Raw genomic sequence first — 24,125 nt, 5'->3', positions numbered from 1 at the left:
AACTATGACCCTACCAACCACTAACCTGTTTTCTCATTTTATCTATTTCTTTTTTCACAGCTTCATTGAGATATAGTTTACATGTCATAAAGTTCATCTATTTAAACTGTAGAGTTAATTGGTATTTATTATATTTATAGAGTTGTGTAACTATCACCATAATCTAATTTTATAATTTTTTCATCATCCCTTAAAAAACCCCATACGTGTTAGCAGTCACTCCCCATTCTCCACTTCCCTGGGCCCTGCTGCTGCTGCTACTAAGTCGCTTCAATCATGTCCAACTCTGTGTGACCCCATAGACGGCAGCCCACCAGGCTCCCCCGTCCCTGGGATTCTCCAGGCAAGAACACTGGAGTGGGTTGCCATTTCCTTCTCCAATGCATGAAAGTGAAAAGTGAAAGTGAAGTCGCTCAGTCGTGTCCGACTCTTAGCGACCTCATGGACTGCAGCCCACCAGGCTCCTCCATCCATGGGATTTGCCAGGCAAGAGTACTGGATTGGGGTGCCATTGCCTTTTCCTCCCTGGGCCCTAGGTAACCATTAATCAGCTTTCTGTCTCTGGAGATTTGTCTTGTTGTGCACATGTCTTATAAGGGGATCATAGAATAGGTAGTCGTTCAGATCTGGCTTCTTTCACTTAGCAGAGTGGTTTCCTAGTTTATCTGTGGTATAGCGTGTATCAGTACTTAGTTCTTTTTGTTGCCAAATGATATTGCACTGGATGAACACACTACATTTTTGCTTATCTGTTTCTCAGTTGACGGACATTTGGGTTGTTTTCACCTTTTCGCTATTATGAAGGTTCCTATGGACATTCATGTACAAGATTTTTTATTAATATATGTTTTCATTTCTCTTGGGCATATATACCTCGAATTGGAATCTCTGCATCATATGATAACTATGTTTAACATTTTGAGGAACTACAAAACTGTTTTCCAAAATAGCTCGAGTGATCTGTTTTGTAAATAAAGGGTTTTTTTGACACCCATCCACACCCATTTTTTTACATATATTCTTGACTGCTTTCACAATACAGAGTTGAGTATATGTAGTTAAATAAAAGCCATGTGACCTGAAAAATCTAGCATATTTAATATCTGGCCCCATATAGAAAATGTTTGACCATTCATCCTTGACATAAAGGCAGGTATATCCACTCAAAGCCCTTAAACATAAGAAGCAAAAATAGATATAAACAAAATAAAAATACAGACCAACATGAAAATGAAAAAAGTCTCAAAAATCTTGGCAATGAAAATACTAGTAGTTGAAAATTTTAAATATCTTAATATTTGAGATAAGATACAGATGAGACACAGAAAAGAGGGAATTAATTAGAATCTGAAACTAAGATTGAGAAATTCATCAGTGAAACCTGCAAAAAAAGAGAAAATAGGAAAACAGAGCTAAGAAGTAGGAGAATACATGGCCAGAAGAAAAGAATACAGGGAATGGAGAAAAAGATTTGAAGAGGTAGTTGTTGAAAATTTTCTAGAATTGAAGAAAAAAATAACACAACTACACATAAATATCCATTGTTTACAAAAAAAGCAGAGGGAGGTGGAAGAATGCTAAAAAGTCTAGTATGTTAGTAAAGTTCTCATGTGTATTTTTGAAAACCTGGATAGTAAATACCTTTTCTTTGCCTCGCATATTCCTTACTGTTAGAGTAATTGGCACAAACCCCATTCGGGAGCTTGGAGGCCACACTGGATGCAGAGGCTGCCAAGTTCTCCAAAAACCGAAGTTTCAAAGCAGCACAGGCTGGTCCCAAGCCTCTTCTCTTCTTCCCTATGAGATTCATGCACACCCTGTGTACACTTTATACCCAAGAAGGGGGGCAGTTCTGATTGTAGTCATCCCTCTGTATCACTGGCTTCTGTATTTGAAGATTCAACCAACTATGGATCAGGAAATATTTGGGAAAATAAAATTTCAGAAAGTCCCAAAACGCAAAACTAGTTTGTCACACGCTGGCAACTATTTACGTAGCATTTACATTGTGTTTACAGCATATTATCAGTAATCTAGAGATTATTTTAAGTATTCCAGAGGATGTGTGTAGGTTATATGCAAATACTACACCATTTTATATAAAGGACTTGAGCATCCTTGAATTTAAATTTTCTACAGAGTTCTAGAACTAATCCCCCATGGATAGAGGGAAGACTGTAGTCTCAAGCAGGTCCAGCCTATTTCTCTACAATTCCAAGCATGCAAAAGTGACCCTTTTTCCTAATGCAGCTGAGATGGTTTATGGTTTAGCTTTATTTTGCCCTGCATTTTTAAATTGGATGAGCATTTTCAGATATTGCAGTTAACCCTTGAAGAGCACGAATTTGAACTGTTCAGATCCACTTACACGCAAATGTTTTTCAGTAGCTATGTACTACAGCAAATTTGGAAAACTCAGCAGTGGCCACAGGACTGGAAGAGGTCAGTTTTCATTCCAATCTCAAAGAAAGGCAATGCCAAAGAATGCTCCAACTCCCACACAATCGCACTCATCTCACACGCTAGTAAAGTAATGCTCAAAATTCTCCAAGCCAGGCTTCAGCAAAATGTGAACCGTGAACTTCCTGATGTTCAAGCTGGTTTTAGAAAAGGCAGAGGAACCAGAGATCAAATTGCCAACATCTGCTGGGCCATCGAAAAAGCAAGAGAGTTCCAGAAAAACATCTATTTCTGCTTTATTGACTATGCCAAAGCCTTTGACTGTGTGGATCACAACAAACTGTGGAAAATTCTGAAAGAGATGGGAATACCAGACCACCTGATCTGCCTCTTGAGAAATTTGTTTGCAGGTCAGGAAGCAACAGTTAGAACTGGACATGGAACAACAGACTGGTTCCAAATAGGGAAAGGAGTTCGTCAAGGCTGTATATTGTCACCCTGTTTATTTAACTTATATGTAGAGTACATCATGAGAAACGCTGGACTGGAAGAAACACAAGCTGGAATCAAGATTACCTGGAAAAATATCAATAACCTCAGATATGCAGATGACACCACCCTTATGGCAGAAAGTGAAGAGGAACTAAAAAGTCTCTTGATGAAAGTGAAAGTGGAGAGTGAAAAAGTTGGCTTAAAGCTCAACATTCAGAAAACGAAGATCATGGCATCCGGTCCCACCACTTCATGGGAAATCGATGGGGAAACAGTGGAAACAGTGTCAGACTTTATTTTTCTGGGCTCCAAAATCACTACAGATGGTGACTGCAGCCATGAAATTAAAAGACGCTTACTCCTTGGAAGGAAAGTTATGACCAACCTAGATAGCATATTCAAAAGCAGAAACATTACTTTGCCAACAAAGGTCTGGGTAGTCAAGGCTATGGTTTTTCCTGTGGTCATGTATGGATGTGAGAGTTGGACTGTGAAGAAGGCTGAGCGCCGAAGAATTGATGCTTTTGAAGTGTGGTGTTGGAGAAGACCCTTGAAAGTCCCTTGGACTGCAAGGAGATCCAACCAGTCCATCCTGAAGGAGATCAGCCCTGGGATTTCTTTGGAAGGAATGATACTAAAGCTGAAACTCCAGTACTTTGGCCACCTCATGTGAAGAGTTGACTCATTGGAAAAGACTCTGATGCTGGGACGGATTGGGGGCAGGAGGAGAAGGGGACGACAGAGGATGAGATGGCTGGATGGCATCACTGACTCAATGGACGTGAGTTTGAGTGAACTCTGGGAGTTGGTGATGGACAGGGAGGCCTGGTGTGCTGCAATTCATGGGGTCACAAAGAGTCGGACACGACTGAGTGACTGATCTGATCTAATACTTAAATTTATTTAAAGATTAAATATTAAATATATAAATTTTATGATCTGATCTGATCTGTACTATAGGCTTCCCTGGTGGCTCAGATGGTAAAGAATCTGCCTGCAATGCAGGAGACCCAGGTTCAGTCCCTGAGTCCAGAAGGTCCCCTGGAAAAGGGCATGGCAACCTCTGTCCGTAGGATTCTCCAGGCAAGAACACTGGAGTGGGTTGCCATGCCTTTCTCCAGGGGATCCTCCAGACTCAGGGATTGAACCTGGGCTTCGCACATGGCAGACACAGTCTTTACTGTCTGAGCCACCAGGGAAGCCTAAAGAGTTGGACACAACTGAGTGACTTGCAGTTTTAGTTTTCACAGTACTATACCACCTGCTGTTGGTTGAATCCTCAAAAGCAGGAAGTATACATATTATTATGTACACAACTATAAAGTTATATGGGGATTTTTGACTCCGAGGGGTGTGGTATCCTAACCTGCGCATTGTTCAAGTGTCAACCATATGAGATAGTATTATGAGAAATACATTCTCAAATAATAAATCAAGAGTTGAAAGTCGGGACTTCCCTGGCAGTCCAGTGTTTAAGACTCCATGCTTCCGCTACAGGAGAACGTGTTCTCTTCCTGGTCAGGAGATCATGATCACCTATGCTGCATGGTGTGGCCAAAACAACAGTAAAAAAAAGAGTTGAAAGTAAATCTCCTTTTCTTATAGAAGCACAGTTTCCTGATGTTTCAAAAAGCTAGGTTTTAAGCATTTTTGATCAAACCTTGTAAAGAGTTTTTTTGGTTTTTTTTTTTGCTTATTTACAAATTACTTTTAGCAATGAGTGAAATGCATTATGAGAAGGAAAGGTCAGTTTATAGTTTCCTTATAGCTAAGCTGTTTTTCATTTTTTGCTAACTGGGATAATTATGATTACATATATATCTTAGAGATTTAGGTTTGGTAAACAAATGTGATGAGTTAATACCAGCATCAGGCCTGTTTGAATAACTTAAGAGCTTGCATCAGGTATTTTGTGGGACCTGGCCTCTTCCATATTTCCACAGAACTGTTTTCCCAGCTAAGTACTCTTGTGCAGATTGGATGTGCCTGACAATAGGAGCAATTTTTCAGCAACACTTGTGTGTTGGTTATGTCTGCCCAGTATCAACCCCATTATACTCTCTCTATTTTTTTTTAAGTGACTTTTTTGCTCCTGACATCCCTTAATTTCAGAGTTCAAATTTCCACTGAAATCCAGAGGAAATGGAGAGCAGAGGAAGAGCTGCTTGTAAATAAAATACACTCTCTGCTATAGTCTCCAGAGATGGCCTCTGTCAGTCCCTCCCTTTCTGAGTGTGGCTGGAACAGTGATGTCAGTCTGTCTTCCTTCTGTGCCCCGTTGGTTGCTCGACTGCTAAGTAACAGATTTAAAAAAGTCGATGGCTCCTAATGAAATTCACTGGCCGCCCCCTCCTTCAGTGAACTAAGTGCGCAGTAAGAATGAGTCAAGATAAAGGTATGTTCCCTGAACTCAATTTCGATGTCTCAAACAGCCTTTTAAACAAAGCCTGTAATTTTAGGCTTTGGTTTTGATCTCTGGCAATGATAAGCTTGTCTCTCCTTTTAGGCTCAATAGAATTTACTGACTTTTTCTGATTCATCAGCCAGTTCTTATGATTCATGGACCAGGAAGGAAAATTAATTTGAATGAAAAGAGGAAGTAGATGATTACAAATCCCTTTCTTATAAAAATCCCACACATATGTTTCAGTATATGTAAAAATGTAAAGGTGGCTTGATCCAGCTGGCTATGTATAACATGAATCTGAGGCAGTTGGAATCTCCTGGTGCAATAATGGCCACTTCTCTGCTTGGTAATATATTTGAAAATGAATGCTTCCATTTCTTCTCAGGTTCCATTTCTTTATATTTACTAATACTAATGGAAATCAAGATTCCATTGCTATTACAAAAATCACCGAAAGCCAATTATAATATTATGAAGTATCATCCCTTATATCCTGAGAATGAGTGACTTGTCTTCTCCTAGCATCTTAAGGTATTTCTAAAAGAGACCAAGGAAACTCATTAAAAGCCAAAGGAAAAAGAAGAGGAAATCAGTTCAGTTCAGCCGATCAGTCGTGTCTGACTCTTTGCGACCCCATGGACCGCAGCATGCCAGGCTTCCCTGTCCATCACCAACTCCCGGAGCTTACCCAAACTCATGTCCATTGAGTCGGTGATGCCATCCAACCATCTCATCCTCTGTCATCAGGGTCTTTTCAAATGAGTCAGATCTTTGCATCAGGTGGCTAAAGTATTGGAGATTCAGCTTCAACATCAGTCCCTCCAAGGAACACTCAGGACTGATCTCCTTTAGGATGGACTGGTTGGATCTCCTTGCGGTCCAAGAGACTCTCAAGAGTCTTCTCCAACACCACAGTTCAAAAGCATCAATTTTTCAGTGCTCAGCTTTCTTTATAGTCCAACTCTCACATCCATACATGACTACTTGAAAAACCATAGCCTTGACTAGATGGACCTTTATTGGCAAAGTAATGTCTCTGCTTTTTAATATGCTATCTAGGTTGGTCATAACTTTCCTTCCAAGGAGTAAGCATCTTTTAATTTCGTGGCTTCAATCACCATCTGCAGTGATTTGGGAGCCCCAGAAAATAAAATCAGCCACTGTTTCCCCATCTATTTGCCATGAAGTGATGGGACCGGATGCCATGATCTTAGTTTTCTGAATGTTGAGCTTTAGGCCAACATTTTCACTCTCCTCTTTTCACTTTCATTGAGAGGCTCTTTAGTTCTTCACTTTCTCCCGTAAGGGTGGTGTCATCTGCATGTCTGAGGTTATTGATATTTCTCCTGGCAATCTTGATTCCAGCTTGTGCTTCATCCAGCTCAGCATTTCTCATGATGTACTCTGCATATAAGTTAAATAAGCAGGGTGACAATATACAGCCTTGACGTACTCCTTTTCCTATTTGGAAACAAATAGCTCTTAGTAAATGCAATATGCACTGTGCCATGTTCTCCAAAGATGGCCACCATCAGTTACTTCCCTCCCTTGATGTGTGTCCTACTCCCCACATAAAGCGGTAGAGTCTGTTTCCCCTCCCTTTAACTTTTTGGACTTGCTTAGGAAGTGAAAGTGTCAGCTGATAAGTTGTGCCTGACTCTTTGCAACCCCTTGGGCTATAGCCCACCAGGCTCTTCTGTCCGTGGAATTCTCCAGGCAAGAATATTGGAGTGGGTTGCCATTTTCTTCTCCGGGGATCTTCTCAAGCCCGGGGATCAAACCTGGGTCTCAGACTTGCTTAGACCAAGATAATCTGATGGAAGTGATACTGCCCCATAATGGGTCAAGCGTTTAGGAGGACAGGCAGTTTCAGTTTCCATTCTTTTGGAAGCCAGCCACAATATAAGAAGTCTGATTACTCTGAGACGACCATGATATTAGCATCTCCAAGCTAATTGTGTGGAGTGACCACATGAATAGGCATATATAACCCGCCTCCAGGCTTCCCAGGTAGCTCAAACAGTAAAGAATCCACCTGCAACGTGGGAGACCTGGGTTCGATCCCTAGGTGGGGAAGATCCCCTGGAGAAGAGCATGGCAACCCACTCCAGTATTCTTGCCTGGAGAATCCCCATGGACAGAGGCGCCTGCGGGATACAGTCCATGGGGTCACAAAGAATCTGACATGACTGAGCAACTAACACGTCAGCCCGCTGTTGTTTCAAGCATCCCAGCTCTGATTCCAGACATAGGAGTGAAGAAGCCTTCTTGTCGGATCCAGCCCAAGTAGACACCACACAGAACAGAAAACTGCCCAGCCTAGATTGTAAAATATTTTAAGCCACCAAGTTTCTTATGTAGCAATCAATAGCTGAAACACTGTGGTTCTGGCGTCCTGATTTTTGGCACATCAGAATTCTAAGTATGTCATTGTCATTTTAAATTTTATTGTCATTTTTATTTTATTGCATTGTTTTATTTTAATTTTTATTGCTTGTCGTTTCAAACACATATTGCAAAATTCTGAGTATATCATTGTCATTTTAAGTTTTACATGGTTTATAAATACAAATGAAAAACACAATATGCTTTTTTTCCTAAACCAAAATTGAGGTTTCCAGTGAAGCAAAGTAAAAGTAATCTTACCTAGTAATAGTACATACTTAAATCAAATCCAGAATGACCAATATTACAGGTTTCACATGTCCTTGGCAGAAAACTGCTTGTTTGCAGTCTACTCCCAGTTCCATTGCTGAAAAGAAAATAAAAAACAATACCTAGGGACCAAAGGAAAACCCCAGAACTCCTCGCTGCACAATTAACAATCTCTTCCAGTTGAGCTTTAAAAAAAAATCTTTGTGAGCACAGTTTAGTCTCCCTACATTTTATCAGTAATGCTGGGGGAAATCCAAAATATTTAAAGAAACATTTTGGATGCTCATCCCCTGCTTAGATTTATATCTGTGACCTCAGTCTTCAAAGATTCCAATCAGAATCTTTGAACCTGAAAGACGATATGTAGTTGTTCAATGTGTATTGGTTTTTGTTTTTTTTTTTCATTATTGTTATTGACTGGGGACTTGATATTGCTTATTAAAATCTCCTAGAACTTTAACATCAGGAATTAGTTTCCTAAGACTTAGAACATTGAGATAAAAAGTAAAAAATAAAATCAAAGAGTCGCGAGAAAGCTTACATTTCTGTTTGAACTCCTGATTTCCACATGTAACCAAAGAAGAAAAGGGACTAGTAATTTGTGGCAGAGCTGGGTCTTTCCAAAACTCAAGTTTCCCAAATGTTTATACCTCAGGGACTGCCTTTTACCTAGTCTCTGTTTAAAACTGATGAGGACAAGGGTGGTTCTCTGTTTAGGCTATTTCAGTACTAAAGCTTCAGTTTATTTTCAAGGTGGACAGTGGGAGAGCATGGATGTAGTAGGATTGGGAGAGAATAAAAGGCTGGACTGCATGTAAGTGGCAGCTATGGGTGGACTTTAGCCCTGGTGGTATCATCATGATCATCGTAACAGCTACTAATTGCTGATATACCAGCACCCTGTGCTAAGCATTTTGTGTATATTATCTCAGTTTTGACAAGAATCCTGTGAAGCACGTATATCTAGTCCTATAGTGAGACAAGAAAATGAAAGAAATGCGAGGCTTAGAGAGGTGTCCAGATTTGCAAAGCTGTTGAATTGTGCAGTTGGGGTTAGAACCACAAGTGACTCCTAAAGTCTCCAGAGCTCTCTTCCCCAGTGCTTCACCGTTCGCCATTTTGTCGTCAAATCTTTCATGGAGAAAAATGACACGTAAATGTTAAATTAGACGTAGAGAGCTCTGATTCCATAAAAGGAATTGTTAGGCTCCATGCCCCAGAAAGAATTTGAAGTGATTCAGGCTAGCAAATTGTTTCTTCATCTTCTAATTTCCAAGAAAGACTGCCTTGTCTCTTTAAGGTACTGAAATGTGCCTAGTTTTCCTCACTATTCACATATATAGTGCAGGCATAATAATAATATTTAACTTTATAGAGCTGTTTCAAGCATTAGATGTTAATTCATATTAAGTCTTTAGTATACTCTGTAACATAGTAAGCATGCAGTATGCATTGGTATTTTTATCAGCATAACAGCTCTTTCAGTATGTAACTGGTGCAGAATATTTTGTCCTGGATCATTCCTATATATCTTTCAAATATGTGCCTCTCTTCCTTTCTTCATCTTTATGCCTGGTGTATATTAATTGACTCGAGTTGTCATAACAAAATGCCATAGACTGGGTGGTTTTAACAGTAGCTATTTATACTTCACAGTTACAGAGGTTGAGAAGTCCCACAGTCTGGGTGCTGGCCAATTTGGTTCCTAACTAGAGCCCTCTTCCTGGCCTGCAGATGACCATTCTCTTGCTATGTTCTTGCTTGGGGGAAAGAAGGAAAGAGAAAGGGAAAGAGTTCGCTCATGTCTCTCCTTGTAAGGGCACGAATCCCATTGTGAGGACTCTACTCTCATGACTTAATTAACTCTTTATGTCCCTATTTCCAAATACCATCATATTGAGGGTTGGGGTTTCAACAAATGAATTTTCCAGAGACTTAATTCAGTTCATAGCACGTAGCTTATATCATCATCTCACAGCTCTCTTAAGACTGATATTTCTTGGTTCTCGTCTGTCCCCTTTCCACATGGAACCTTTAAAAGGTTAAATTGATGGCATCGTTCATTCATTCAATAGCAGTCCTGAGACTGTAGGATAAAAGGAAAATCCTGCTTCCATGCATAAAGTCTCCATAGGCACAGCCATTTTGAATTAGTGCTGTTGTCTAAAAAGGACATAATGTCTGCCAAGTCTGGACTCAAATAGTGGAACTGGATTCAGTCTCACTTGCTGAGTTCATCATTCATGGTGATTGGGCAGGAGAAGGAATGCAGTTGAAAATAATTTCTTGATACCCATCATGCATAGGCTTCAGCAGAATGTCAGTGGAAGATATGATCATGGTCCACGTTTAAAGCCGTTATCTAGGACCATCACAGTGGCATTGCTGCTCATAAGCCTTGCACATTCTCTGCCCTTCATCTGTTATTGACATAGGCATACCATTGCCATGCCTCAGCTTGACCCAGAGGGTCCGTGAAACTTTCCCAATTGTTTGTAATTTTTATATATAGGCCGAGTTTTTCCATATATTTCCTTGGCAGTTTTTTTCCAAGTTAATTAAAAGTTTGCATTTTAATTTTCCTGGCATACTCCACTCTTTCAAAGGACTTCCCCCCGCCTCAAATCCTTCTTTAGTTATCTTGGGAAAATTACCAGTGAAGCATTACTTTCTACTCTTTTGAAAGCTACATGAAACAGTTACTCATGTTTATTGCTTTGATCTAAGAGCACATTCATTTCTTTAATGGGTGACTGAAATCTTTCATTCAACTTTTGGTTGATGAACATACAATTTCTGATTTTTTAAAATATCTCTCTCAAATTTGTATTCAGACTATTGCCAAAGAATATGTTAAAACTCTACTGAAGAGTAAAAAAAATGAATTTTTTAAGGCTATTTTATCTTAGAAAATCTATGCCATTGAAAACACTATTCCCCTCTAACCTAGTCTGTGAGGCACCTCAGTTGGTATCAACATGGAAACCTTGTGATATTCCATGGTTCTCTCTAATCAGGGAAACTCCAAGTAAGGTGTAAATTACATTTATTAATCTACATCTAACATGTGAATTCCATTCATTATTTGAAACTTTTTTCATTTATTCATTTTTGCCAGTCTTGTTACTTAGAGAGGGCTTCCCTGATAGCTCAGTTGGTAAAGAATCCACCTGCAAGGCAGGAGACCCCGGTTCAATTCCTAGATTGGGAAGATCCTCTGGAGACAGGATAGGCTACCCGCTCCAGTATTCTTGGGCTACTTTCAATTTATGATTCAGTGTCTGTGCAATTCTTTAAAAAATACATAGTCACTAAACAGTTGCTTGATCACACTTTAATCAACTGGTACAGTATTAAAGAGGACATCCAGAAATAAAGGAAAATAGAGTTGTTGGGACTAGGAAAATAGGGAGTGGGGACAAGCAATCTTGGGAATTTACAGTTGTATCATAAATTTCTTTAGAAGTGTATAGCTGGCACAATATCTATGATCACAGCACTATATTTAATAGTTAATGCATTATAAAACTCAAAACGTTGAATGGAGAAAAAGGACATTTTTATAAAAGTTGTTTTCTTCACCATATCAAAGGTAAAGTTTGAATTTCATTGGGCCGGAAGGCAGTAACAAACTTGATCTGAACCTTTTATAAAATTACTCTTTGACTTGTCTGATCATAACCAAAATGGCACTCTCATAAACAAATTACTTTCCTACACCCAGTTGCAAGAGGCTACTCCTTCCAACTAGTAGGATATCAAAAGTATTTGTGGTCCATCTTGAACTTCAAAGTCATTATGTCCCTGTTTAATGATTTTTCCTATTTTTAATTTTGTGTTCTTTTGCTTGCATCATCCTCGACCTATTCATATTACTGTGATTACCATTTCTCAAGCTGGCCTCCCTTCCTGGGTCCCCTTCTCCCTCTTCACATCTCCCTCTGCCCGCCTCTCGTTTCTCACTCCTACTGGTCTTTATCTTCACTGCAACCTCCCTTTAGGATATTTTCAATAGCTCCCTTGATGTCCTCACCAACATGACTCTCTTCTTAAGCAATTTCAGCATTCACCATTCTAGTCTATGTCACATACTTCTCTTTCTCCCATCCAATTAGTGCTACTCTGCAATAGATACTGATTTATTCTGAGTAACCTTAACTGAGCCATCTCTGCTTCTCAGTGAGCCTTTGGATTATCTTTACTTGATTCTTAGGTAATCTTTAGGAAACAGATTGCCCATAAGTCTTGTGCTTAACACCTTCTATTCTCACTCTCTATATAAGATAGGAAAACAACCTGATGTTCTCTTACTTACTTTATCTGAACACTGCTTTCTGTTTTTCTCCCTTCTTTGCCACTTTTCCTCCCATTTAGGTAAGGAAGTAAATAATTCATTCTTACCAAAGAATGAATTATTGCCATGCAAAACAATTGCCATGCAATTTTCTTCTTTGGGAACTTGTTTTCATTAAATTTTCCACAGTTGCCTTGCATCTTAAATACCTCCCTATTCTATGTCTTTCCCCTCCATCTAAAAACCTGCGTCACTGTTCGTGCTTAAAAGAACATGCTCATTATCCTGCTGCTTTATCAAGTTACCTCCCTGCCTCTCTTCTTCACCAGCTGACTTCTTGAAGAGGAGTCCATGCAAACTCTCTGTACTCATCACCTTCTGTTCTCTGCTAAGCCTTGCTGTTCTCTTTGATTCATCACCCATAATGTTGAGCACCAAGTCTGCTGACCTCTCATGTTCTTGTCCTTAAAAACTCTTCTGCATAAGTTGTACTGGTAACTTCCCTTCCTTGAATAGTCTCCCTCCCTTGGTTTTCATAATACTCTTCTTTTTTATTTTCCTGTAAATCCCAGGCCATGACTCATTTTTCATGTGACTCATAACTCTGGAATAGATGTGTTTTTCAGGGATTGCCTCTGCCTTTTTCACATCACAGTGGTAATTTTCAAATCTATCCACTTGAGCTCAACTTGTTTTCTCACCTTCTTTTCTGTCCTCTTCCCGGGAATAATAGATTGTTCTCAGAAGTACAAAACTTGTCCACGACTTGCCTGCCCCAGTTTCTCTGATCTCTGTTATTGTTTCTCCCTGTTCCTTCTATTCTTCCTCTTAATCCTTTTCTCATTTTCCTAATTTTGAAGCCAGTATAATTTTTGTTTTACTTGATAGCTGTAGACTTTCAGGTCAGTAGTTGTCCAAACTGATCATCAAAATCGCTCTTTCACTAATTATGGTTTAATGAGTCTCTTTACAGCCTCAATGTATTGGAGTCTCCAGGGATGAAGTCCCAATAGCTGTATGATTTTTAAAGTTCCTCCTTGTTTTCTGATTTGGGGGTACTTCACCTTTAGATTCTTTACCATATCTTTGTGTCCATCTCCTTGTTTCTATCGTGGGAGTCACTCCTTCACCATGTTCTTGCCCCAGGTCTTCATCATGTCTCACTTGGACCACTGCCGTGATTTCCTGGCTGGTATCCCTGCCTCCAGCTTTCTGTCTACCAATCTGTTTACTTTCCCGTGAGATTAAGGAAATTTCTCTTCTGATTGGGCACTCGTCTTCTCAGAAATCTTAAATGCCTCTCCATTTCCTGTAAAATCTTTCTGTTGCTTAACCTGGTCCGAACAATCCCCTCATGACCTCATTCTTCTCACTAGTACCCTTCCCGGACCTGTCATGCAAGTCAGAAGGGTATTTTACACTAATTTCTGCACTTGCCTTTTTGCCTTTCTTTCCTACCTTAAGCTCAAAATCCACATGTTCAGACATAGCTCATCTTTAAATTCCAGGTGAAATTCCTTCTTCCTCACAAAAACCTTTCTGATACCATCTATGGGAAGTAACTGCTGCTTTCCCTGAATTTTTATGTAACTTGATCCCTTTCTTCTAATATTTATCTTCTACCTTTTATTATAGTGTGTGTGTGTGTGTGTGTGTGTGTGTATGTGTGTGTGTGTGTGTATTCCCCCCAACCATGGAGTTCTCCAGACAAGAATACTGGAGTGGGTAGCTATTTGCTTCTCCAATATATCTTCCCAACCCAGGGGTTGAACCCAGGTCTCCTGCATTGCAGGTGGATTCCTTACCATCTGAGCCACCAGGGAAGCCTATATATATATATATATATATATATATACACACACACACACACATTTGAAAGAAGATCCATATGTAATTCATCCTTTTACCTGTCACATTTTATCTAATACACTTTTGAATCTTAAATATATATGTATATTTATATCTATATTTTTTGAATAATAAGCAATCGCCAAAGTTTATATAAAACTGTTCTAAGTATTTTGCATTTCAATCATTAAATCCTCGCTGGATTTAATAAAGCATATTTAGGAGGTACTGATGTTATCTTTCTTGTACAGATGAGGAAATTGTGCATCAGAGCAGTCAAGTAACTCACCAAGGTCACACAGCTAGTAAATGGACCTCAAGTAATCTGGCCCCAGAGTCCATGCTCATAACCTCTCTACTATTCTGCCTCTTTTAGAATAAATCCCATTCAGTCAACTTCAGTACATGCTTTTTAAAAAAATTTTATTTGGCTCAGGGCCCTTGTTCAAAACATATCTTTTCTTTTAATTGAATTTGACAGAAGGAAATTATAAAATTTAGTATAAATTACCTTCAGGAAAGCAAAATGATATGATTTATAATTAGAATGCATCAGCTTCAAGAAAGAAGTAGAAATTGGGTCATAGGAAACACTAAAAATGTTGAACAATTTGAAGCTCTATTGTACAGTTTCATAAGACAGTGTAAATCGATGTGGTTGTAAATCAACAAGTAACTGAAATGAGCAATTGTTGATACTTACACATTTAATTAGATGATTTCGAAGAAGTAGGGTGATTTTCCTTTCTCTAGCATTCTCCCCGCTAATGCCAGAGTCTTTGCAAGTAAACACAATCTATGGTTATATGCTACCATGAAAAAGTTTTTTTTTTCAAATGTGGCTCACAGACTTTGTAACACAATAAACTTCACTTGATTTGAAAAAAAAAGAGAGAAACAAATGAAAAATGTAGAAGGATCTGTCTAACCTATTAAAGATGGAATTGAATAGTAACAGTAATACTACTACTATGAATAATAATAAGTGAGTAGCTCCATGTCGGAGGCTTGGAAAGGAAGGAAGGGAAGGAGAGAGGGAGGAAAGAAGGAAAGAAAAAGGGAAGAAAAAAGTGGAAACATAGTTGTTAGCCTGAGATGAAAATAAGCTCTAATATCTACCTTCTATTTACTACTAATAGCTGACACCTGAAATAGTAATAGCTGAAACCGTCTAACCATTAACAATGTTAATTTCCACGTGAAAGAGGAGAAAGAGTTAAAATTAAAATCTTACACATTTTTAGATCTACAATGGCACCCCACTCCAGTATTCTTGCCTGGAAAATCCCAAGGATGGGGGAGCATGGTGGGTTGCCGTCTATGGGGTCGCACAGAGTCGGACACGACAGAAGCAACTTAGCAGCAGTAGCAGCATAACATTGACAAATACAGAAAAAAAATTTTAAAGTTTGTCATTAGATCCAAGTCACATTGGTAAGATTACTTTGGCCACCAACATATAAATACTGTCAATGTAGATGGTTTTGGGGGGGCAGCCTCCTTCTCCCTAGATCATACACATGGCCATTCACCCAGCAGATTGCCTTTCTTTCTAAGCACAATGGTTTCTCTTTCTTTTTCCTGTAAGGGCTTGATCCAAGGTTGTTAGTATGAATGAGCAATACAATATTAGTTCATTTTCATCTGCATAGACATTCCTGGCACACCTGTGGGTACTGTGCCATTGTTTAAATAGACAATGATAAGCCTTTATATAACACAGGTATTACACCACTTTATGGGCTGTTATCATATATTCTTGAAAACAGCTCTCTTTGTGGGTTTGGTATTAGTTTTCTATATTTACAGGTATAGTTATTTAACAACAGACAGTAAATAATATCCCCAAAGCTTTTGAGAAATACATAGCTATATTTTTAAGATCAGACTATGCCCTGATAATCTGATACCAGAATATCTTTTGGAAGAAGAGATGCTGTGAATCACACTGACAGGAACCAAAAGATTTCATTCAAGTGGACTTTTTAGAATAGTGACGTGGCAAAGGAAATAGAATAAACATTTTACTCAATGTTACAGTTTTGTAGTGTGAGGGCTAGAGACCCAAATTAAAGAAAGGAAATATAAGCATTGAGATCAGCTGGCATTTATTCAGATCAAGGGTCTCTACTAGGAAACAGTTCTGGGAACTGACATATTTAACACACTGTAAAAATATTTTCTTGAACACATAGACTGATTTTTAGTGTTAATTTTTCTGAGACATTGTGTCAGAATTGACTCAAGACTTCAGTGTTGAATTAGAGCCTATTAAATTGTAATGATGGCCCTGTGATGTACTATCAAATTATCTTTAAACATAACTGCCTCAGTTCAGATCAGTCGCTCAGTCGTGTCCGACTCTCTGCGACCCCATAAATCGCAGCACCTAGGCCTCCCTGTCCGTCACCAACTCCCAGAGTTCACTCAAACTCATGTCCATCAAGTCGGTGATGCCATCCAACCATCTCATCCTCTGTCGTCCCCTTCTCCTCCTGCCCCCAATCCCTCCCAGCGTCAGAGTCTTTTCCAATGAGTCAACTCTTCACATGAGGTGGCCAAAGTATTGGAGTTTCAGCTTTAGCATCAGTCCTTCCAATGAACACTTAGGACTGATCTCCTTTAGAATGGACTGGTTGGATCTCCTTGCAGTCCAAGGGACTCTCAAGAGTCTTCTCCAACACCGCAACTCAAAAGCATCAATTCTTCGGTTCTCAGCTTTCTTTACAGTCCAACTCTCACATCCATACGTAACCACTGGAAAAACCATAGCCTTGACTAGACAGACCTTTGTTGACAAAGTAATGTCTCTGCTTTTGAATATGCTATCTAGGTTGGTCATAACTTTCCTTCCAGGGAGTAAGCGTCTTTTAATTTCATGGCTGCAATCACCATGTACAGTGATTTTGGAGCCCCCCAAAATACAATCTGACACTGTGTCCACTGTTTACCCATCTATTTCCCATGAAGTGATGGGACCAGATGCCATGATCTTAGTTTTCTGAATGTTGAGCTTTAAGCCAACTTTTTCACTAGTCATGGCCAAATACACAGTAACCTAATTCCTCAAATTATGAGACCATCTAGTAAGATTTAAAATATAAATGTAGAGGTTGAAAGATGCATTGTACATTTTCATTGTATTATGAAAGCCAAGTGTGTTGGAAATTGCTCTTAGGTGCCTGAGCATGCCTGGAGATGACTGTTTTGAACTCCTTCACGGCTAAGTAACTGGTAATGTAGTTAGAAAAGTAGGTTAAGCCAGTCTTCGATTGTTGGTTGGCTGACATCATGTTTGTTTTAGAACTCTGATCTTCTAAAAACGTTGGTCATAATGTCATTTTATGAAACATTTATGAAGTGTGTAGAATGTTGCTATGTTGACTGTGAAACCAAATGATATTTCTCCTTCCCATAGTTGCAAGACATTTTTCTCACAAGGAAAAAAAACAGTTCATTTCACCTTTTCCTTAAGAATCACAGACCTATTTGACAACTGCCCCCCACCCCCCGAGTAGAATATTATCTGGCAACTTTGAAGTACATGGTTCAAATGGAATTACTCTAATAACAGTGCATGCAAGGTCCATGTGGGTATGTCTCATCTAACTTGATTATTCTCCTTAGATTCAAAATTATAGCCTGCAAATTGAAAATTATATATAGCTTTTGCAAGGCGAGACCATAATTCTAGGCTTGTACCATTTTTTTTCAATCCCAATAAATCACCTTCAAAGTAGGCCTGACAGTCAACTGTCTTCTAACGTCCAGGAGAGCCCAAAGTCACCCATTTGACAAAGTACCGCTGTTTAGGTTCCCAGCAAACTTGAGACTCCTTTGAGAATTTTCTCACATTTCTCTTATACCTGGGAAATATGCTATAGGCCAGTATTGACTTTCTGCCTGCAGAGTCAATATATTACCTGTGCAGGTCCCTCCAAATTAGGCTTGCCTCCTTCACATCCCAGAAAAGGTCAGGGTAAATGCATATCAGAACATGATAGCAGTAGGCGTCCCATGATAATTATGTCTACTGTGCCTGCTTGATGTCTAAGATAGCCTACTGGCTTCTTGAACTATCTTTTAGAGCAAAGATTTACACGTTGTGGGTCACAATACACTGGTGAGTCTCCTTGCAGTATTTTAGAGTGAAGTGGGATGGGATGGGATGGGATGGATTGGAATGGACTAGAATAGGGTAGGAGAGACTAGGAAATATCAAAGGGGACAGGGGAATAGAAGACATGGAGAGGTTCATTTTCAATAAAGGTTCATCAGGAGCTTTTGAGTGATAGTTTGCATGTGAGTGTGCACAGTAAAAGCAGCCCTCCAATCTGTGTGATCTTCATATTTCACTGGAGATGATGAATTTGGTCAGGATGGCTAAAGTGAAGAACCGGGCACGTCACTGAGTTGACATACACAGAGTCTAGCCTGCTGCAACAAACCTGTGCCGCTGTGTCTGGGGACTATGGCCAGGGGGCTTAGAGTAGATTCCCTGTTGTCCAGGTGGGTTCTCAAGAGCTCTTCTGGGAATGTGTTGAAGTACGAAGGAAATTCTAAAATAGAACCAAGTATAGGACTAAGTGACCAAAGATTAGGAATACAAACTACCCAAATGAAGTAGGGAACGTTTCTTTGAACAGTTTACAAATCCGATCTGTAAGTCTGTTGTTGTCTGTTCCACCCACAGTATCCTAATGCTGACTTGCCAGCTTTGTGAAGAATGTGCCCTGTTATCTTCTATGACATTAGGTTTATTTGCTAAAAACACTGGTGGGTGACAGTACATTGTGTCTTAACCCTTGTTAAGAAAACTCAAGAGCACATTTAATATTTTCTCACCAGGGAATGGATCAGATCAATGAAATGTCTTGGCCTTCAAGTATCTGTTCATTTCAGAATAAAGGCCCGTATTTTAGAAATAAGACCTTTTGATGCCTTCTTTTCAATTACCTCTTTTTCTAATTTAAAAATGATGCGTGCTTATTGTTAGAAATAGACCCATAAATATCTTAAATCCACATTATTTCACAGTTGTCTTCCTTGTTTTACATTGATGAGTTTGTTTTAGTAGCACATCCAAATTGTTAGACTCAGAAGGTCAGTGAGGTAAAATTAAAGCAAGTACTTTAGAAGATTGTAAACACAGAATAAATTTTCAGCTTCATGTAAATGAGGTGTGATTTCCATAATAAAGCCATAATTGCCACTGGTGCATAGCAATAAAGCCAAGGCTGCAATTACAGAGAAAAGAGATAATTCAGCACCATACTTTCTTTAAAAATGGCAATGAAATTCATTGAAGTCATATTTTACACTAAAAAATAAAGAGATTTTGTGTATTCTCAGTGGAAGCTACTAACTCCCATAAGTAGACTTTTCTAATGATAGTAATACTAAATGACAAATGCACTGGCTGAATTTTTCTGTTTGTTTTTTTACTTTCCACCAGTAACTTCTTTCACTAAAATCTTTTCAGATGGCTTTGTTTTTCACATTAGTGATTCTTGCTAATGTAAGTATTTCAAGGATTTGTTTTTTTTCTCCCTCATTGTGGAACTTTATCTTGACACAAGCTTGTCTTTTTTTATTAATAGTATAGCTTTAAAAAAATAGTAGTAAAATATGCATAACTTAAAATTCACCATTCTAAGTGTACAGTTCAGCAGCAATAAGTGCATTCACAGTGCTGTGCAACCATTACCACCGTCTATTTTCAGAACTTTTCATCATCCCAAACATAAACTCTGTACCCATTAAGCAATAACACCCTCATCCCCTCACCCCCACCCCACCCCAGCTCCCGGTAACCTCTATTCTATGCTTTGTCTCTGAATTTGCCTGTTCTAGGCGCTTCGTGTACGTGGAATCTTACAGTATTTGTACTTTTGTGTCTGACTCATTTTACTTAACATGTTTTCATGGCTCATTCACGTTGTAGCATACGTCAGAATTTCACCCCTTTTTAAGGCTGAGCAATATTTCATTGCATGTACATATCACGTTTTGTTTTTCTGTTCACCTGTTGAGGGACTTTTGGGTTGTCTCCACCTTTAGGATAGTATGAATGGTGCTGCCATGAATACTGATGTACAAATCTCTGAGTCCTTGTTTTCAGTTATTTTGAGCATATACCTCGGAGTGAAATTTCTAGACTATATAGTAATTGTATTTTTAACATTTTGAAGTACCACCAAACCATTTTCCACAGCAGCTGCACCATATTTCAGTCTTACCACCAAGGCACCAGGGTTCTAATGGCTCCACATCCTTGCCAACACTTGTAGTGTTCATAATATCGACAAGAGCCATCTTGGTGGGTATTCATCGTACCTTATTGTGGGTTTAATTTGCTTTTCCTTAGTGACTAGTGATGTTGATCATCTTTGCCTGTGCTCAGTGGCCATTTGTTTATCTTTCGGGAGAAACATCTCTTTAAATCCATTGCCCATTTTGGAATTGGGTTTTTTGGTTTCTGTTGAGTTGTAAGGGTGTTTATATATTCTGGGTAGCACTGTCTTTTTACAGAAAAACGTTTGTTTCTTTGTTTATTATTGGCTGTGCCAGGTCTCGGTTGTGCCATGGGGGATCTTCTGTCTTCGCTGCAGCTTGTAGGATCTTTAATTGCAGCACGCAGGATCTTCAGTTGTGGCATGATCTCTTAGTTGCAGCATATGGAAGCTAGATCCCTGACCAGGGATCGAACCTCGCCCCCTGCATTGGAAGCGTGGAGTCTTAGCCTCTGGATCACCAGGGGAGTCTAAACAGTCTTAATCCAGATACCATTATTCCATGGGCCCCGAACTGTGTTTTAAGGGTTTCCTTTTATTGAGAACATTGGAATGATTCTGTTTTCTGTTAAGGAATTCACTCCTAAATGTAACTTGTTAACATTGCCTCTTATAAATGGCTACATCAGTAAGCACGGCTTACACAGCCAACAGAAAAGTTACTAGCCTTTCACCAAATGTGAAGTATCAGCTTAGGAAATATGTAACTAAACGCTGTTCATTAAAAGAGCATTCATTTTCAGTTTGCCCAGTGGATTTCATAGGAGCTTTTGAACAGAAAGAAGCGTGTCCCCCCACTTTCATTACCGTCTCCCACTCTCACACCCCTTCTTTTGATCACTGTTACTCCTGACCCCATGGGCTTCCCAGGTGGCGCGTGTGGTAAAGAACCCTCTTACTAATGCAGGAGACACAGGTTCAATTCCCGGGTCAGGAAGACCCCTGGAGAAGGAAATGGCAATCCACTCCAGTATTCTTGCGTGGAGAATCCCATGGACAGAGGAGCCTGGTGGGCTGTGGTCCATGGGATCACAAAGAGTCAGACACAGCTGAGCAACTAACACAACACACTCCTCTTGACCCCAGAAAGGTGAAAGGTACCTCCTTTAGGTTAACCATAAAGCCGATGAAGCATACATTTTAGGGCCTCAACTTTCATTGGCCCCTTCCAAGATCTTCTATCTAACTATGCTTTGGAAATTTTTATTTCTTAAAGAAACTTTTCAGAGTTTTATAACCTTCAGGCCCACAGAATCCAGATTTCCCTCTGGATATGTTTCTTCCATCTGAAATCAGGTCTGAGTCATTGTTGCACTGCCAGAAAAGCAGGCAAGGGTCTTCTGTTCAGTATGCTGAGTTATTTACGACTGGCTTTCTTTCCGTGCGGTTTCTGATCTGGAGTGCCAAGCTACCACACTTTTCTGCAGAGTTCCAGAAAAACATGAGCTCTGGGTGTTTCTCGCCAGCCCTGGTATGCTCTTTTGGCTTGTGCAATGAGCTTTATCAGCACACAGCGCTCGTCTGGCTCTCGGCGCTCACACAAACATGCAGGCCAGATTTTGACAATTTGGTTTGTCGCTGTTCATGCAAAATATGCACGTCCTTTTGTACTGCGCACCGAGCCAGAAATAGAATCTTGTAGTTGCACAGTGAGAGCAAAGCAGGCAATTGCCAGACTAATACCTAACCTTTGAAAACTTTAATAAGGACAGCTTAGGCAGTTTCCTAAATATTAGGGTATCTTGTCAGAAGCACAAATGAGTCTTCTGGGCTTTATCAAATTGTATGACTTCATTAAGCAAAAATAAATTTTTTTAAAAAAAGGCTAAATAAACCTTAATATATTCACTCCTGTCCTATGGTAAGGCATTAATGACAAAAGGACTATTCATCTGTAAATTATGTTGCATTATATTATTATTTGCTCTGTGTAGTGGTAATAGACAATTGACATTTTTTCCGTGAAAAGAATATCTCACAAGATGTCATCATGGTCTCCTCAAAAAAAAAAAAAAAAAAAAGAAATGCTCATGTTCCTTCTTCCCTGCTTTTTCTTCTCTCTTCTGGAACTATTCTGTCCTAATGCCATTAGTCTGTACAGAGCAAGGTATGCACCCACTGGAAGGTGCCCAGGGTGGAGGGTCCCAGCCCCATCATCGTGAGGGGGCATCCATGTGAACAGTGGGGTGTACTCACAAGGCTCATGAGACCCTGAGTGGGTTTGGGGGGGCCATCTGTGCCAGGGACGGATGACAGCAGTGGGAGATTGGTTGCAATCAACTCGAGCTGATCAAATAGGTAAATATTTTAGGAATAAAGAGAAGTACATTGCTTACCAACAGAGAAGGAAATTAAAATACAGAGAAAGAGAAAATTACAGTTAACCTTGTGGCACTGGATTGGAATTGAAAGTATTGGTATAAAAGGATGTTTTTCATTATACAGAGATAGATATAGATATAGGGATGTGTGTGTGTGTACACGCGCGTGCATGCACACGCACAGACATGTATGCTCTAGCTCTGAGAGGACTTAGGAACAGCAGCAATCCAACACCAAAGACTATATGCAGCCCCGGACCTTGGTTTCTAAACACCCTTCTACTAAAAGGAACCAGGACTGTGGCAGGGGAAGTATGAGATGAACTTGAAATGCCTTGTTGGGTCAGAAGCAAGGAAATGCTCCCAGAACGATGACCTGACAGAAGTCACAGAAACCATCTTGAAGGGGCTCCCATGAATCAGACTTAGGACAATTTGAACATCAAAATAAACAGGTAGTAGTATAAGGGCTACAATCCAAGGAGTCTCAAAAGTCGGACATGACTTAGCAATTAAGCAACAAAGTATACCATAACCCATTACATTGAGAATCTATGAATCTATATGATAAAAATAAATGAATAAATCAAATGTTTGATAAGTGAAAGAATATGTACCTAGTTCCTAAGTGATGCCATACAAGATACGTACTAATTACAAAGGAAAAAGGACTAACTCTATAGTGGAGGACTCGTGCTGGCACTACCTTAATCAAGTGGCCAAAACGAACAGCCTAAATAACGGGACAAATTGAATTATTGTGGAAACCAATGGAATGCTGTAAAAAGAACCCAGCATCACTTCTGTGATTTCTGGCTAAGTTTATAATCTAAATCATGAGAAAATATCAAATTCAAATTTAAGGATGCTCTACAAGACAGACTTCCCAGGTAAGATCAGTGGTAAAGAATCTGCCTGCCAAGCAGGAGGTGTAGTTTCGATTCCTGGGTCGGGAAGATCCCCTGGAGAAGGAAGTAGCAACCCACTCCAGCATTCTTGCCTAGAAAATCCCATGGACAGAGGAGCCTGGTGGGCTGTAGTCCATGGGGTCACAGAGCAGTTGGACGTGACTTAATGACTAAAGAAGAAGAAGATCTGATTCACTTTCCATATCTTATATGGCTTGCCATTTACATATTATTATCTCCCCTTTTAAGATTATTATTCTAAATCCCAAATATCAGAGATAAAGTAGAAAGGGTAATGAAGTCCTTTGGCTCGTAAGAAATCTGTTCGGGGAACTGTCAAAACAAATTTCATGATAAAATAATGGTAGAATAAACTTACTCTTGACAGTAGTGAATCAGTCACTTCATCTTTGCTCTGAACCACAGCTATAAAGCTTGGTGTCCACTCAGTCAGAAAAAAAGAGATGAATACATATGTTTCCATTACATACAAACAAGTTCATTAAT

At 39.5% G+C, this 24,125-nt stretch overlaps 1 protein-coding gene across 2 annotated transcripts in view; it reads left to right on the top strand.

Annotated features, from left to right (window-relative positions):
- Positions 1-24,125, top strand: part of ADGRV1 (adhesion G protein-coupled receptor V1) — a 541,641-nt gene that overhangs the window by 447,684 nt on the left and 69,832 nt on the right. The window lies entirely within an intron of this gene.

Source organism: Bos indicus x Bos taurus, chromosome 7, assembly GCF_003369695.1.
Source record: "Bos indicus x Bos taurus breed Angus x Brahman F1 hybrid chromosome 7, Bos_hybrid_MaternalHap_v2.0, whole genome shotgun sequence".
In the NCBI taxonomy this organism is placed as follows: Eukaryota; Metazoa; Chordata; class Mammalia; order Artiodactyla; family Bovidae; genus Bos; species Bos indicus x Bos taurus.
The sequence above is the reverse complement of the archived record's forward strand: the minus strand, read 5'-3'. Positions and strand labels throughout refer to the sequence as shown.